At 41.1% G+C, this 17,201-nt stretch overlaps 1 protein-coding gene across 2 annotated transcripts in view; it reads right to left on the bottom strand.

Annotated features, from left to right (window-relative positions):
* Positions 1-604: 604 nt before the first annotated feature.
* LOC108933336 (cyclin-dependent kinase 14) overlaps positions 605-17,201 on the bottom strand; it is a 77,662-nt gene continuing 61,065 nt past the window's right edge. For both annotated transcript variants that reach the window (XM_018750305.2, XM_018750306.2), the window contains one exon: positions 605-1,843. The gene's annotated coding sequence lies outside the window, so the exon portion shown is untranslated. The remainder of the gene's footprint in view (positions 1,844-17,201) is intronic.

Below are 17,201 nucleotides of genomic sequence, written 5' to 3'. Positions count from 1 at the left end.
TATATACAGTCTAAATAGGTTATAATAATCATTAAAATGATCAGTATTCACAGGTGACTGTAAGTATAGAATACAACATCTAGTATCCGATTGTACTTTCTGTAATGGGTGTCCAGAATAACATTCAATAGAATCTCAGGAATGAATCCGCTAAATACTAGAATTAGCACAAGCCAGCTTACATACACACCAATATGACTGCCGCGGTGGAAATATGTAACAAATCTGACATTGAACAGTGAATTCAAGCAATGATTTCAAAATTAAAGTTATAAATATAAAAGTATGTAAATTGCATTTTTATTGGATGACTCACTGTGGAGAATTGTAAAAAATAACGCAACTCAAGGCTACCTTTTCAATTTTCCTGGTACCTACTCACCTTGACAGTCTGTTATATTATTTAATAGCACAAAGGCCATTGTCCGCTATTTCTCAGAATAACTGTAAATGTAGAATTACAATGGGTTGATGATAAACCATTCCAAGTATTTCTTTAAATTTAAAAAAAATATATATAATATAAAATGTGGAGTGAATAAAATGTTCATTTTTGTTTACTGACATTACTGACAAGTGCAAGATGACAACTTTAGACTGGAATGTTTAAGAATTAAAAGTGCATTCATTAGAAGAAAAACTAGTCTGATCTTATATTAACATTTTTCTCTATTTTATTACATCATCGAAGAGTAGTACTAAAGCTTTACTGAAATAACAGAAATAAAATAGCTTTTCACACCAAAAAAATTGTGACCTAGCGCTTTCAAAATGTGTCGTGGTAAAACTATTTTTAATGGATTTATTGATGTATTTTGTTGGCAGTCAGAGCACATGGTCTTGGGATGTAAAAGTGCAAAAAAGATATATGTATCTGTATATTCCTTTATGCATGTCTTAATAACAAAGAAATTCACATGTTTTGAATGTTGCACAATATTCTAATTGCCATGCCCATTCCACTCCAGTACTATATTGGAAAACTGGGTTGCAGAACAATCACTAGAAATATTTGTGTGAAAATAAATATTGTTAGTATTGGAGCATAAGAACTGCAGGACAGATGCATTCACAGTCTAGGAGGAGATAAATGTACAAATAAGACCAAAATCTTCAAATGGATCTGGGTATTGAACACACAGTACCATCAGTGCATCTGTATTGCCAATATAAAGTTAACAGTTATGCTTATAAAGACAGAATAAGCTTACAGTACAAACTTTATCAAAGATGTTGCATACCGTAAATCTGGTCTTGACCATTATGTTTTGTATGTGATATTCATTGCTTTATAACATTCTCGGGAAGAACTGCTTAACTGATTTACCTGGACAAACAGTCCATTTGAAATGAACAGTTATTGCCTTGATCATTCCATACAGCGACCTAATCTAAAACCATTCCAAATTGACTATGTCCTCACCTAAATAGAAGAGCAAAATGGCTTACAAACCGTTATACACATCTTATACATGTTGGTTTTATCTGAAGTATTACTGAAAGCGTTTTAGGGTATTACCACAGCCCTTAAAGGATTAAACTGTTAGGATACTCATACATGGTGTGATTTTATGAAAGCCATAGAGCAGTGCATTCCTAGTAAAAGAATAAATATTACAGGCAGCTCACTGAAGGGTGAGGTGGTACCACTCACGTGCTTGCACTGGACTGCACACACCACCGAACCCACGTGTGTTTGCTCGGCAGGGGATGGGGGGGGGGAGTCATGCCACATACAAAGTCCTTTGGAAGGAAAAAAGAACAAGAAACAAGGGCACTCGGTTGGTTTCAGCACTTCACCACCTCTCAACGGATTCCCCTTCGTGCTGCTGACACCAGCGACCTGAAACAGAAGAAAACAAGTTCTGCATGTTCGCCGTGCGTCTGTGCCCAACACACGGAGAGAATGGAGTGCTGGTGAGATGGACTCCTCGCCATCGCACATCCTCATGCACATGAACTGAGATTGTCTAACTACAAGACCCCCCAAAACCTCAGTTCTGGTTGTTCCATTTCTTATCACTTTATTAGCAGCCATACAACATATTATTTTTCATACGGAAGTCTTTGCTGGTGCACTTTGATGATACGCAGCTCACTGCCAGCTGGAAATGTGGTTTCCATTTGTGGAAATATTACTGCTGACTTTAGGCTGCTCAGCAAATACAAGCGTTATTATTTCCTTTGACAGCAACACCTAGACAGGTTTAAGATCCCAAGGCCAGTGATGTCTGAGAGCTGGGCAAACACCAGTGTGCAGTCCTGAAAACACTTGCCGGTGTTTGCCAAAGAATCAGACCAACACGATGGCTCTGGCTGGTTTGTCAGTCCTTAATCCCTCTTTTTTCTCCGGGGTTACCACCCTGCACTGTTGAATAATGTATTTCTCTCCACATTCCCCCCTCCTAGTCACCGCCTTGGACAATCAGTTCCCAGAGGACCTGTGGCTCCCCGTGTCTGTAATCAGCAATCTCCAATGGCCGTGTTCCCTGCGACGGCTTCAAGGCCGCTTCCGAAAGCACGTCAGAAATGGGTAATTTGGTTGAGTGGGCCAGCCGTGCCGGGCCCCTGTAAACCGGCTCGGATTCAAGCGAGCGTGTCTGCCGGGCCTCCGCTCTCCAGATAAGTAGGACAAGCAGTCGAGGCACGGAATAATGAGGAATTTGACCATTAAATCATCCCCCCTTTTCCCCCAGGTGGCTGTTCAATTCAGTATGGTTTGCATAGGACTTCACCGCTCTCTCTGTCTCGGAGCAGCTGTCTCCTTCTCCTGGTAGAGAGGGAGGAGGGGAGTGGCATAGAGAGGAAAGTGAGTGAGACAGAAGAAGAGAAGTGTTAGACAATACCTGGGGAACAATGAGGCGAGGAAAACAACGAAGGATATAGGAAGACTGACAGAAAGGCTGGAAGCCTGCACAGGTGAGCCATCAGTGAAAGTAGGGGTAGGATGGTGCTCGGGGTGCATTCTTGAGCTCACTTCGCCGCACGTATCGATTAGCCTAATTATATTGTAGTTGTCAACTTCTAGGGTTCCAAAAATAATTATACAGGTGGTCCTTGACTTGGACCAGGGTTCCATTTTGACAGCTTTGTCATAAATCACAAATCCCCTTATGCTGTATAACGTAAACCATAAGGATATACTGTATATATTTAAAAAAAAAAGTACATGCAATGATGCTACGTTGTAGAAGGGGCCTTTGTTACATTCTTTCAGTAATTGCACACATTATTCATGTTAATACTCATATAAAATAATAATATGCGGTAATTATATGTCCAGGCTGCATTATTATTTCCAGTTTCGGTTCTGAATCTGTTTTCTTTCGCATTTTCTTCTCTGCACCACTAGTATACTCATGTTTTCCCTTGCTAGGCAAAACATAACTCGAATTGGAACACAAGGACAGTGTTTGTAAATAAAATGCAACCACGGACAAGACTCGCTGACTGACTCAATAAGAAATATGAGCGCCCTGTGGCAGCACATTCACCTGAAGTCACTGCAGGGCAGATGGAGCGGTCAAAGTTACACATAACAACCAAATATCGAGACTCCAGAATGGTATAATAAGGTTGATGGGCATCGTAGGTTCAGGTTGTACTAAGTCACTTATTTCGAAAGTAGTTCACGTGCCAATGAGGACCACTGGGAAACCCATAACGTGCTGCTCTTTCGCTCCTACTGAGTGTGTCTGGCCATTATCAGCACTGCAGGTAACAGTGAGGACAAACAGGAGAGCTGAGCAGAACTTGGCAGACCTGTCCAAGACGGAAAGTTTGCTTTGAGTCCTTTGTTTAGTTTCAAGTCCTTAACAAGCTGGTAAAACAAGGCTTTGTTTGGAATGCAAAATGCCTGTTGTACACTGGAGAAGTGCCACACTCTGAGTAGCGTCATACAGCATGAGCAGTCATTCAGAACGAGAATTGAGAATAGTGACTGAGAGCTGCTAGATCTCTGGTCAAACCTCTCCTTTACAGAGCAGCTACTCCTTCTGCAACCACCGCATCCACCACCTATGGCATGACCCCACATGCATAAAATGAGAAGCTCGAATTTTGGCTAGACCTTAGTTTAGAATCTCAAAAATAGTTAAACCTAATATTCGTTTGGTTCTTTTGGCTGGCTCAGATGAAGATTTCGACTGTGATGCGATAAAAGAAGGGCATGGATGGTAATTTTGTGACGATTACCCGTACATAGCGCAACTGTCAATTAAGAACGGACTGCAGTCCTTAAATCCCACCACAATGGCATTGTTAGGAAGGCAACATGTGTTCTGGGCTAAGGCAGCACAACGGTCCCAGGTGTTTCGGAGTCTCCACAAAGCAGGTGTAATGGAAAGCACAGCAGCGGCGATTACGTCTATATCACCGGTCACTGTTTCGGATCGTGTTAAAGGTTCTGGCTGCACAGCGCGAGCGATACCCATCTGCAGTCTGGCTGTGCTGTGTGTACACTGCACTGTTTCACCACTATTCATTCTTCAGTGTGCTGAAAGCACCGAGGACTGCTTCGAGGTGTCTAATGAAAGGCACTGACTGATGGAGGCATTTGTTACTCCTCAAGATAAATCTGGATTCCAACAAATGGCTGGTGCCTCCTTATGATCAGCAGCTTTCACAAAACAACATTAAATGTCAAAGCATCAGCAAGTTACGCTTGTAACGTCTACATTCAGGAAATGTTTGTTATGAATATGCCTTTCTTTAGTCTGTTGGGGAAAACAAATGGCGAATCACATTTTAATAACACCGTGATTTCAGTCATTTTAAACTATTTTTACCGTACTATCGGGCTGCTTTTCTGTAAATTCCTCCCCACTTGAAGGTTCAGTAGCGCGGAGGCACGGTGAAACACAGGGTTTATATTTAACAGGAGAAATGTGGGTATGACAGAACACAGGACCGCATCTGGTTAGTGCTAATTTTAAAAGTACTAATTTTAACTGTCACCTGTCAGAGACGCATCTTCCAAATGACAAATGCTAATTTTGTAAGGAAACTGTTCCTCGTGACACGAAAACAGGCTACGGCAATTTTCAAGGTACCAAATAATACCATATTGTCTGTTTTCCTCCACCGCAGCTCCTTTCTAAACCCCCCCGAACCCGAGCAAGGGACACAAAGCCCAGCTTCTCTCCAGTCTGAGCACCTTGATGCCCTGCTCTGGCCGGCCAACTGTGCCCAGCTATACTGTTCCCCCTCATCCTCTGCTTCTAACTGATCAAAGCCCCGTCCTCATTGTCAGATCACAGCGATGGAAACATCGAGGAAGTCTCCTCTATGCAAATTCGGAGGAATAATAAGGAGGAGCTGCTGGCTTTCTTAATGAGGAACTTTTGATATGTACAATAAACTTAGGGAGAATATCTAAAGCCAGCTGTTGCAAACTCATGACAGTTTTCACTGTACCACCATAGACCACCTTGATGTGATCCTGGATGCTGTTTCTCCTTATGAATTGCTTGCAAGTGCAAATACCCTCATGTCACACCTAATGAAAGTTAAATGTCAAGCAGGGCATGGGGTGTATAAAAACCAGTTATTTGTTGAAGTAGAACAATTTTTTAAAAAAAACTGTCAACTACTGTGACTACAGCAGCTTAACTTGAAGATGTGTGAAGTACACAGAAAAGGTTAATTCACGGTGAAACTACCCAATGAAAGAAGATTCATATCATGTACTGTATATCGTTCCAGAATTTCACTTATTTTAACACATTCTGAGTTTTTGGAAGTATCAGATGCCATCAAGACTATTTCTTTACTGCAGTATGTGCCTTCCTTCATGCCATCGAAATTTTCCTAAATAAAACGCTTTTAAGTTTTCCAACTCCTCCGTTTTTAGATTTGCTAGTCTATAGCTAACTTAATGTTAGGTTGTATATACCACATTTTTCATTAAGTAACAGCATATCAAAGAAACAAGTTGTTTAAAGCACATCACTTGTGAGTCTCTAAGAAATTAAACAAGGTTTTGGAATGGGAAGAGCTTTACCGAACTTTGACAAGTTTCCAGGGAAAGCATACAGCTTGTATAAAAACAAAGCAGTGGTAAAGATATCAAAGCTTTAATGCTTCAGTCCCATTTTCTTTTAGCCAGTTTATTAGTAATATGATGAGGGAAACACTTGTGCCCAAGAATTAATCATGGATTCCAGCGTTCTGTTGCCCCTTTATTGCCTTGCCAGAAAGCAACAGGAGTTTTCAAAACAGAACCTTCAAGGAGCAATTTGTTAATCAAGATAATTTGCGGTGAGGTGAAACAATTAGGCTTTGTTTTACGGGTAATTCTTCAGCACTGATATTCTGAAGAAGAGCAGCAGGAAGAGAAACATGCAGCGGCCTGTTGGCTCAGTGAAGAGCAAATGTTTCTGCTTGGTCTCAACTGTAAGCCTGTCCTGTTATGTAGGCTGCGTTCAACTCTTGGCGAGTCGCCGCCTCCAGCTCTGGCACTGAGGAAAACAAGAAAAAGGATCATATTCAGCTCTGGTACTTTTTATTAATGAAATGTAACAAATGTGAAATGTGAGAAAAGATATATACAGTATATGGAGTATAGTGCTATTCAAACACAAGAAGGAGTGTGACATGTCAGAAGGAAAAAACATCAATACTTGTCTCCAAGGCCTTTATGTTTCTCCTTCAACAGGAAAAGGTTAGTGTGTTCTATAAGACTGTGTGTGTAACAGAAGCAATAAGTGAAACTCGCAATTGCATAGAAGGCGAGGGTCGTTTTTGTCATTAGCGAGAGGCCTGCCGTAGAGGGAGGTGCAGCTCATCGGCTCAGGGGAGAGTTGTCTTAACTCACTGACGCTTTAAAGCAACAAGCTGACAGGAAGGAATGAAAACAGCTCCATTTGCCCATTGTAGGTAATATCAACACACAGCGGCTCCAGGAATATTTTGGCTTCCATTAGCTCGGGTTCGCTTCAAAGTCTGCCCAGGAGGCTGCCGACCCATCATGCTCCAGAGCTCTTCTTGTCGATATTCGATGCTGGGAATGGATCGGGGGTAGGAGACATGCTGAGATGCATGATGTTTTGCATTGATCAAGTTTTATTCACTTCCTAGCCATTATGTTGAATGTGCAACATGGTGCAATGCGTCTATTATATATAACATACGTATATACAGTATGCTGTCAAACGTTGTGTTAGCCATCATAAAGGAGGACATTATAATGGGTCATTGAAGGTGGAAGGAGTCCAACAGCCCTCTGTCATTGTCTCTCCTTCCTCTGTTAATTCACAAGTTGCTCTTCAGGAGAACATCTCCCGTAGTTCCCCACCGTCTCAACCTTCACTGAAGTAGCGCTCGCTGGAGCCTGTTAGTGGATCGTGCTGTGTTTGTGTGCTCAAGCCCAATAGTTAGCCTGAATCACTGGGTAATTAAGGACTCGAGCCTGAACTGCAAACAGTTTCTGCAGTGTGGGCTACATGTGAAACATATTGGCCAGAGCAACACTGAGATGAAAAAATGGGACTCCATACTATAACTCCAACCTATAATTTTGCCTCATGAAATGAGCTGCAATAAAACCCAAAGGATATATTCTCAGCGATCAGATATATAATATGTGAAATTTTCTGTGGGACTAAAAAAAGATTGGGCAAACATGTTGTGCCTGCACACCTCCCTTTGAACATCATTACAACTGGATCTTTACAAACACATCTCTTGACATTCAACCGGCACCCCATTATGCAGAGCCATGCATGTTACAGATACATTTGTTTTCTATTTCCTAATGATCTGGCAGCCCGTCTCCCACTGCAAAGTTTCCCTTGTGTCAGCAGTTTTTATGTCAGTTTCCTATCTAAGTGTTCAAGTAAAAATACTCCCCTGCTTTTAAAATGCACCCAGCCGCACACACATGCCCACAAACTGTGCACTAACTGTCTAAACCAATTTAGGTGCTGTCTGGCCTGTTCTGTTAACTAAGCAATTGACTCTTTCACCCACTGGAGCTGAAGATATTTTTTTTTTTTTTTGCCTTTTTTTGCAAAAGTGAAAGCAGACTTCATAAAAACGTTGTTGTAGCTGCACAAAACATTGCCTCCATGAATAGCCTGCATAATCTACGTTGTTGTAATGAGGAAGCCAGTTCAACAGAGTTGTTGCTATTAAAGAATTGGGTCACATCAGGAAAAAGTATAATAATAAAAGTCTTCACAGAGGTCAGAAACTCTTTGACCTAGTTGTAACACCCTCCCACAAAATTCCTTTTGAGAGCAGAACCCATAAGCAGTAAAACAAAAGAAAAAAACAGTGTCTGAAGCCAGCGGTACAGTACGGACCCGACCCTTGTGTTAAACACTGTGTCCCCTCCAGCTCCATATATTTTAACTACCATGGAGAGCCAGCGGTCCTTCATTGGCTGCACGGAGTCACTGGTCCCTTTCCGCATGTTTAAATCTGGCATCGGACGAGCTAAACGGTGTCGTAAAATGTAGAGGAGCACAAACTCACATTCTGACATTCCTGCAGGGCACGCAAACTCATTCCCACTGGCCTCTTGGACGCAACTGACAGGCTCATAAAGCATTTTGAGCAGGTTTATTTCAAGCACATGTGGCGCGTTCTGTTAGAAAACACGAGCGTGAGACAGCAGATCCTGATGGAGCAGCAACTCCGAAAGCAAAGGTCTGCATCGTGTTGCCTTCTCAGGTGAGTGTTTTGTAAAAGCCTTTCAGCACAGTGACAATCGGTTTGATTTGGAGAAGCACTCGGGGAAGACGCACAATAGCTCTGCGCACATATCTCCTGCGGCACAGCGCGTTAAAACAAACCGCCCGTACGTGACATGGTTTCCCTCCAAACATTAAAAACAAGGCTGAACCAAGCTACGAGCACCCCTCCGATCCGTTCTGCCTTCCATGAAAATATATGGATTTTGGGTATTCAGAAATAAACACCTTTACAGCAGCTCCGCAGCTGTGCTAAGCCTTTGCGCAAATGTACACAGCTGTGACACTGCAACCCAAAAGTTGGTTTTCCCCTGTGGTGAGGGAAATCATATCACCACAGTGCAAGCAGTAGTACAGCACTGACAAAGGCATACAAATGATATGTGTATAGATTTTCCTGGTCAATCTTTTTGTCATTTATATGAAAGTTTCCCTTCCGTTTCTGTTGCAGCTTTGTGAGCACGGATATGAAACTGGTGGAACATGCACTGTTGTAATAACAGCCACAAGAACTAGGGGCACTTTGGTGGGGATTGCAAGGATGAGCATTGCCCCACAAAAGCCCATTCGACCTAACCTAGAGAATGTAGACCAGTGACTGGATCCAGTAAGAAACAGAGGCCAGGAATCAGTCCTCCAAGGTCAAAATCAGTTATAGCGCAGAAATTCGATTTGGGATGTCCTATATGCTGCTCACCACGTGCTCTGAGCTGATGACAAGGAGGAAGCAAAGTAGCCTGAAATTTGTGTTCCCCTTGTAGCTTACATGGAAATTCTGAAATCCACCTAGCAGAGGACTGTGGTAAACCCCAGAGCAGCTCTTGGTCTATATCTTGCAGACAACCATGCACCATTATTACATGGCTGACCCATGGAAAAACCACAAATGGATATCACAACACTACCGGTAACAGATTCATGGAGAGATGTACTGTAACATCAACTGTAATGTATTTTATAGCTATTGCACAGCCTAATGTTCTAAAGATGTGGATATCACTGTGTATCTGGCCTTAAGGAAAAACACTGCTAAGAAAAGCATTGCTTGAAAAATCATAGGTTACTGAAGGACAGCTCACTTACAGTATTGGAAGAGTACATCTACATGGATGATCCAAAAAAGTGGGCAGTGGAAAGCATAAGGAAGAAGCATTTAAGCACATTAGTTTAATCCCATCTCCATCTAAAACATGAATGATTTTTCTCTCTGTCCTTCAAAATGTGACTGAACTCCCAACTGCCAAAGTCACAGTGGTGCTTATTAAGGAAGAAAAAGGGGGTTAATGAAGACCTTCTTCAAGTTCATAAAAAGTCCCTGGTCCTGGAGGCCCACAGCATGTGCCGGTTTCCACCGTACCTGAACACGTAGGCACTTTATTGAACTCATTATTTCCCTAATTCAACTAATTCCCAGACTGAATTAATTAAGTGGTCTATGTGATTAGTGAGGTTGTTAAAGGAGAGCTGCAGAACCTGCACATCCTGCAGACCACTGGGACCAGGACCGAAGACCTCTGCGAGAAAGGAATAATTAAGGTTAACTTGACTTGACTTAGACAAAGAAACAAAATGCTACCACTACTATTCCTCCTGTAGTGCTGACTATTTCTGTTAGCATTTTAATATTAATTCAATGAACATGAAGATCTGGAGCTATATAAATTTAATATTACTATCTACAGTTGCAAGCGCACAAATGGTCTGAGTCTAAATAGACTCTTTCGTGTCATCTGCATTGCAAGATTATGTGTGGTGTTAAACGGGATTAAGTAAGCAGGGATGGGACTCATTAAATGGGCTTGAAGGGAGACAGCAGTTTTGGCAGTTCATTTCCAGCAGCTGGATAACCCCACTGGGATGCGACCCCTCGGGGCGGATTGGGCGGTACCAAAATGGGACACCGGTCGCCCACAGCTGGTATTCCCAGCATCGCTGCCTGAACAGTGGTCCCTGCTGGAAGTTGGGCTGATAACCACAGCAGCCCTTTCAGCAGCACTCTCTGTCCACCAGCACCTGAGGTGGAAGATGGCATCTCTCTCCTTTGTCTAACTCCAGAACACTTCACTGCAAATACAGCCAACGTACCCACTGCTTGGATCCACAATATTCATTAACACATGGTCCAAATATGCCATATTTCATAAGAAATCTGCATAAAATTAAGAAATTAAAATCAATATATTACATTAATCTTAATAATCTCATGAACCTGTAGTGATTGCATTATTTCCTGACTTGAGAAAAAAGTACATCTATTAAACCATTAAACCATTAAAACTTAAAAAGCATGCACATATATAGTACACAGAAAGCTGTAAATGCAACTGAGTTAATAAATAGTTTCCACCGCAGAAGTTCTAACATAAGTACAGTAAGACCTAATTACTTCAACGGAGTTCTGTTTGTTCTGATCAGCATTTTAATTCTGCTAAAATTTTTACTTCCCCATTCTGGTAGAACTGAGTGGTCTCACACAGTGATGTACCCTTCAGCGGTGAATCTACCCCCACACTGTCTGCTGCTGATGCTGAGTAGCAAGGTGGCATCCTCAAGACCTCCTCAGCAACTGCAAAGATTCCTAAGTAAAAAGTCAACACCTAGGTCAGCAAAATGAGTAAGAGTGTAAAAATGATGGTCCTACTGTATTACACAGGATGTGTGTATAGATGCTGCTACAGGCTGTGAAAAACCCAGGTTGACTGGTACTCTGCAGTGCTTCTGATGAAAAATATATATATATCTGCTTTATGTGCTGCAAAGGGTCTCCAAATTTTATCTATACTATACATAGCCCAGTGGATCACTGCAAGATTTACACATGAGGCTGTAAAACATTCAAAAACACTGCATGTAACCTTTTGACATCACTGTCAGTAATGTGTTTACTGCTTGAGACATGAACACCTTATGAAAAACACCCGTTTCTAATAATACAAACAGGAGATATCATACTGTACGTTCACTTTTGGTTGAGAAATCTAGAAAAAAAAAAACAAACAAAACAGAAAATACAAGAGTAGGGAGGCAGGAAGCTCTGTGCACACCAAGCGACTCGTGTTATGAGAAAGGGCTTATGAAAGGTTTGCTTCAATGCTTCCCTTATGTTCAACTAGGTCATGTCCTCGGGGAGGGAACAGGGAAAGGACACCAAGATTCATTGGAGAGGATTTAATTTTTTTCTATCAACTCTGCTATGAAAAAAAAAAATATCCATCTGCAAATATAGTCTGCTGCATATGCAAAGCATTGTATAATTCTGGCTGCCAGACATTTTACATTTGCTGAAAGAAAAAAAAAAAAAAAAAACCTGCAACTCATGAATATGTGACTTTTGGGGATGGATTCAATATAGGGTAATAAATTACTGTAGGCTAAAAAAACTTTGCACGGCGTTTTCTTTTTTCTCCTCCTCCAGATAGTACGACAGTAAGCATCCTCGATTTTAAGACTACACACACTGTAGGTCAAAACTGCAAAATAACATGTTTCAGAGCAACTTATCAGCAGCTGCTTAAATTGTTCATATAAAATACATACATGCATACAGTACATATATAGTACAGTACAGATATTATAGTACACACATATCCTACAAAAACTAGCTGGACACGATTACAGGCACATTAAATTTATTTCTGCTAAAGCAAGTCAACAACACTACATGCAAGCTCTCAAAATGTACAAAATAAAGTCTGACCCAAAATGGTTCAAGGTCCAAGTACCCCAGGTATTGGACTCGTGTCCAAGTTCTGTACGGTATGTGGATTTCGCAGGCCCCCTGCATACACAAGCTCGAGGTTTTCAAGCCCTCTGTGTATACGACTGCTTCGAAACAATTCCTATTAATGGTGCTCACAATTACTTTTTACTCTTTCTGTTATTTATTTGGTTTCAAAAAAGTATACGCAATTAATAAATGAAAATCAAACAGATTTTTGAAAGCAGTGACTTTCCTACCGTTTCACCCACGTGAAAAAACATTTGCCTGAAACATAGGTTTCGAAAACTCAAGACTTTAGCGTCGCTGATTAGTTCTGGTGTCTCTTCAACTGGATTTTACTGCAATGGGAATGCTGACATATTGACAGGTAGAAGCTGTTAAAATAAAAAAAATACTAAGATACTGAGAGTGGGCAGCTGAACTGGTCTGGCTGTAACATGTCAGGCAAATTGCTTTCCATTCCCCAGATAATGAGCCCAAACAATGACAAGTCAGGGTTAATCATAAACTCGAATGAAATACATAAATTAAATAAAATTACACACACAATTAACACAATTTTAATTTCCTTTAAGCTGTTCTGGATATTGTTAACTGAAGTAGAACCGTTTTTGTTTTTACCCAGATGCTGTCCTTCGGTCCAAATAAGACGCATTCGCAGCCACCTAACAAGCATGACGTAAATCGTTCTGAGGAAAAATTAATTTGCTTTATAGTGAGTTAAATTCCAGCAAGGGGCTTTGATTGAAGACAATGAATCCAGGCGGACTTCAGCACACAATGGCGGAACACCTCCGCAAAGCAAATCCATGTTACAGCATATTGTATTACTGCTTTTGCCTCACGGTTGTTGCGGTGCAACCGGACTCCCATGAAACAAAATGCCACAAGTTGTGGGTCAGTTTCTGTACTCTGCAAGGCCAAATGAGGCTGTCTCAGGAGTCCCTGGTGAGCTCTTTAAACCAGCATCTCATGCACGGCTGGATCAATAGGTAGGGAGCTGTTGTTTTATCCTTGCCCATCCCTCCAGGCAAAATGCATCCCAGGCCTCCTGAGCATCTGCGGACACGCAGCCGCGTGTGGCTGCCAGACAGACACGGCTGTGCAGCCTGTCACATTAAACTCCTCTATTTGTGGCTCGGGGAAGCTCCATTCCTGGCCTATTCGTACAATTAATACACTGCCATCTGTCTTTGTTTTGCATAATGCGGCGGTGGCTGTTTAGAGAGTCTAAAATATGTGTCTTCAGTAACAATGCAATGCACCACAGAAACCCACAAAGAGAGACTGGATTTGAAATATTTAATAATGGAAAAAAAAAAAAGTTTGTAAATGATTAACTTCAACTATTCATGGATTAAAAGGCTCAAAGATACTAGAATATGCAAATAGTGACGGATAAAATCCACCGACAATACCACACCATGTAGAGCCCTATATTTTTGTGTAATATTCTTTATTTTTTCAGAAACAACTGACCTATTCTTTCATTAGCAGGACAAGCTTTTGGGATATGATCCAAAACAATGCACGTTTTCCAAGGTGCTGTACCCAGTAGAACAAATTAGGCCAATGATTTAGAGAACACATCTTGTGTGTGAGAGAAAGCTCTCTCGACTAAAAGATGATCTCGTGACAGTGAGAAACTGAGCAGTTGCTTGCAACTGATGAACCAAAATTGCTTTAATTTGTGAGCAACTAAACAGAATCATTCAGACAGCATAGAATGAAATCATTCCAGCAAGATTTATTCTGAGCCTGAAAGTAACTGAAAACCACAGTGGGACAGTAGTCTTGGTTATTTTAAAATCAGTGCTCTAAGCCCCCGCACACACAATGCCTTTTCCTGGCTTGTATTTGAATTCCCACTGGGTGCCCGATCGATGCACCGGTCCAAATCCTCAAAACAAAGGCTATTCTTTACGAACAGACACTCGCCGTGCTCTCCTCAACATTGGGCGCCTTTAAGAAAGGGATTTGGTAAATGAAGGATATCGTTGACCTTCCCCTGATGAGAGAACATACTCATGTCCAGTATTAAAGTGAGAGTTGCTCATTATGAACTTTGCAACTTTGTGGAAGAGAGACCAGCTCTACATTTCTATCACTTTCCCTCCTTCGGAGGGCAGGATTTTTGCAATTAAACTAACAGCAGAAAAAGCACGATGGTTTAACCGCTGCTGATCAGTTCTCTGGAAATAATTCAATACCTTTTGCAACTTCTAGTTACTGTCTATGAGTTTAAACATAAAGCTGATGAAGAGCATTTCTTTCTCTAAAAGTGTCCATGGAAAACATCAGCTGAGGCTTTATTTATTAACAAAGAAAAAGAAAGAATTTGCAACTTCTTCCAACTGGAACACTAAAATGTCTGAAAAATCAAATAAAATGACATGCTTTTCATAAGTCAGGTCAATATGAATACCTTTTTGCATAGGGAGAAGCATTTGAGCTAAATTCTTTCACCTCCACTATTATTAGTTTTATTATTAGGAAACGACTGATACCGATATATTCCAAAGACCGCCTTCATCAGTGTCAGTAGACACTAGAACAGTAGAAATCAATTCCACTGGTGGAGAAATTAGTAATACAAAGACATAAATTTGTTCCTCTGCAACTTATAAAGGAAGGTCTGCACATTAATGCTGTTTATTTTGAAAGCCTGTGCCAAGTTGTAAACAACATTTCATGTATCTCAACATATGTGTGAAGAACATCTCCAAATGTGTGGTATACAGACCACATCACCCAAATGATATGGTGTTCTTGCAAAATGGCTGTACTGCACTTAACGTCGGCATCAAGGCTGTCACGGATCTATCATGATTCCATCTAGCTTACTCAGAAACTGTGACAATACTGATGCAAAAGGTCACTGCCGATGACTGTCAAGCAACCCTTCTGCAGGAATGAGCTGGAGATACTGAACAAACAAGTGTTCAGCACCTGCTCTTGAAGATCAACTCGTCAGACTCCACTTTGTACCTCCTGTCACCTCCTTCCTGCACCGAATGCGAGGAAAAATTAATGGCATGTGACCAGATTTGAGGCAACCTGCAGACTGACTTCAGTTTTCATATATTTTTTTATATCCCACAAACCTCTACACATAGCATATAATTATGCTAGTAATGACTTCAAAAGGAATCAACAATGAGTACCTAACGTGATGAAAAACCTGTTTAACATTTATATTCAATATTGCACAAGTTGGTAAACTGCTCAGATAGTGGAACCTTTACGTGACGAACAAGCCTTGTGCTGCAAAGTCCAAAAGCAGATTTTTAGGTCAGAAATCCACTACAATCCTACAGTCCTAAACAAGACAGAAATTACATGTGAATCCTTCGAGCCCCTTAAACTTAAAACCCTTTTAAAAGGGATTATCAACACCAAAATTTCCCCTTATCCTTGTGTGCCTAATGACATTACATAGAGAGGGAGTGTAGGTAATGTCATTAGGAGCAGGGGAACAGGGGTTGGGGGTGAATTTCCATCCATCAATCCTCAAACAGCAGCCTCAGATTATTTTCATACACAAATAAAAAAAGGGAAGAGAAAATAATGACAATGCATTGTTTACATATTAAATATGAATGAGCCCTGAAGCCATGAGGACCTCCAAGCACAGTATGCTGCTTTGTTGGGCAACGAAATATAAATAGGTGCAGCACTCTGCTAATTATTATTTCAGGAAAGAACCTGCTCATTCGTGAGCTCCGGATGTGAGGTCATATGCAAAAAAAAAAAAAAAACCTCAGCATGACCTTTGTATCTCTCAGGGTGTTGTAGTCAAACTCTGGAAAACAAAACAAATTTACATGCTAAAACATAAGACTTACTGTACATGTCTGAAGAAACCAGCTGCCCACAATTACTATGCAAAGCCTTAATGCATCTTGTAAGCCAATGCAAATTTAATATTAATATGAAGTCACCAATCTGCTCAAATATAGTAACTTGGGAAAAAATCAGTACTGCAATACACAATTACTCCATTTATGATGTCTGTATATTTCATACTATAATATTTAACAATGGGGGGCGTGGTGGCACGGTGGGTTTAGCTGGTGCCCGCTGTGTGGCGGGTTTGGGGTTCCAGCACTGCTTGGGGTGCCTTGCAACAGACTGGCATCCCATCCTGGGTTTGTCCCCTCCCCCTTCAGCTTTGCGCTTTGTGTTGTGGGTTAAGGCTCCGGCCTGCCGTGACCCCGCTCGGGACAAGCGGTTGTTGACAATGGATGGATGGATATTTAATAATAATATTAATAGCTGCTGAACAACAGACATTGATTAATGCGAGTCAAGAAAGGAACAAGTCAACGCAGTCAAATAAGAAAGGGATGGAACAATTGGTAGCATAGTAGTTAGAGCTGCTGCCTTTAGACCCAAAGATCGCAGGTTCGACTCTCACCTCTGGCTGTAGTACCCCCGAGCAAGGTACTTAACCCTGAATTGCTCCAGTAAAAATTATCCACCTGTAAAAATGGGTAAATAATTGTAGGTAGATTAATGCTATAAGTTGCTTTGGCGAAAAGTGTCATCTAAATGAATAAATGTAAGAAAGTCATTGTCACTTCCGGTTCTGTAACTCTTCAATCCTTATAGTCAAAATTAGACATATATGGCACAGAGCTCAATTATTCCACATAGATCGCTTGCTATATTTATTAACTAGGAGACAGTACAAAAGGACAGGTAAGGCTCTCCTTAGTCTCCTCCACCTCCGCTGTTCTGAAAGCCTCAATCTCTTTAGTGAAGGCGCTCACACTGAGGCTCTCTTC

This window comes from Scleropages formosus, chromosome 23 (genome assembly GCF_900964775.1).
Source record: "Scleropages formosus chromosome 23, fSclFor1.1, whole genome shotgun sequence".
Taxonomy (NCBI): domain Eukaryota; kingdom Metazoa; phylum Chordata; class Actinopteri; order Osteoglossiformes; family Osteoglossidae; genus Scleropages; species Scleropages formosus.
The sequence above is the reverse complement of the archived record's forward strand: the minus strand, read 5'-3'. Positions and strand labels throughout refer to the sequence as shown.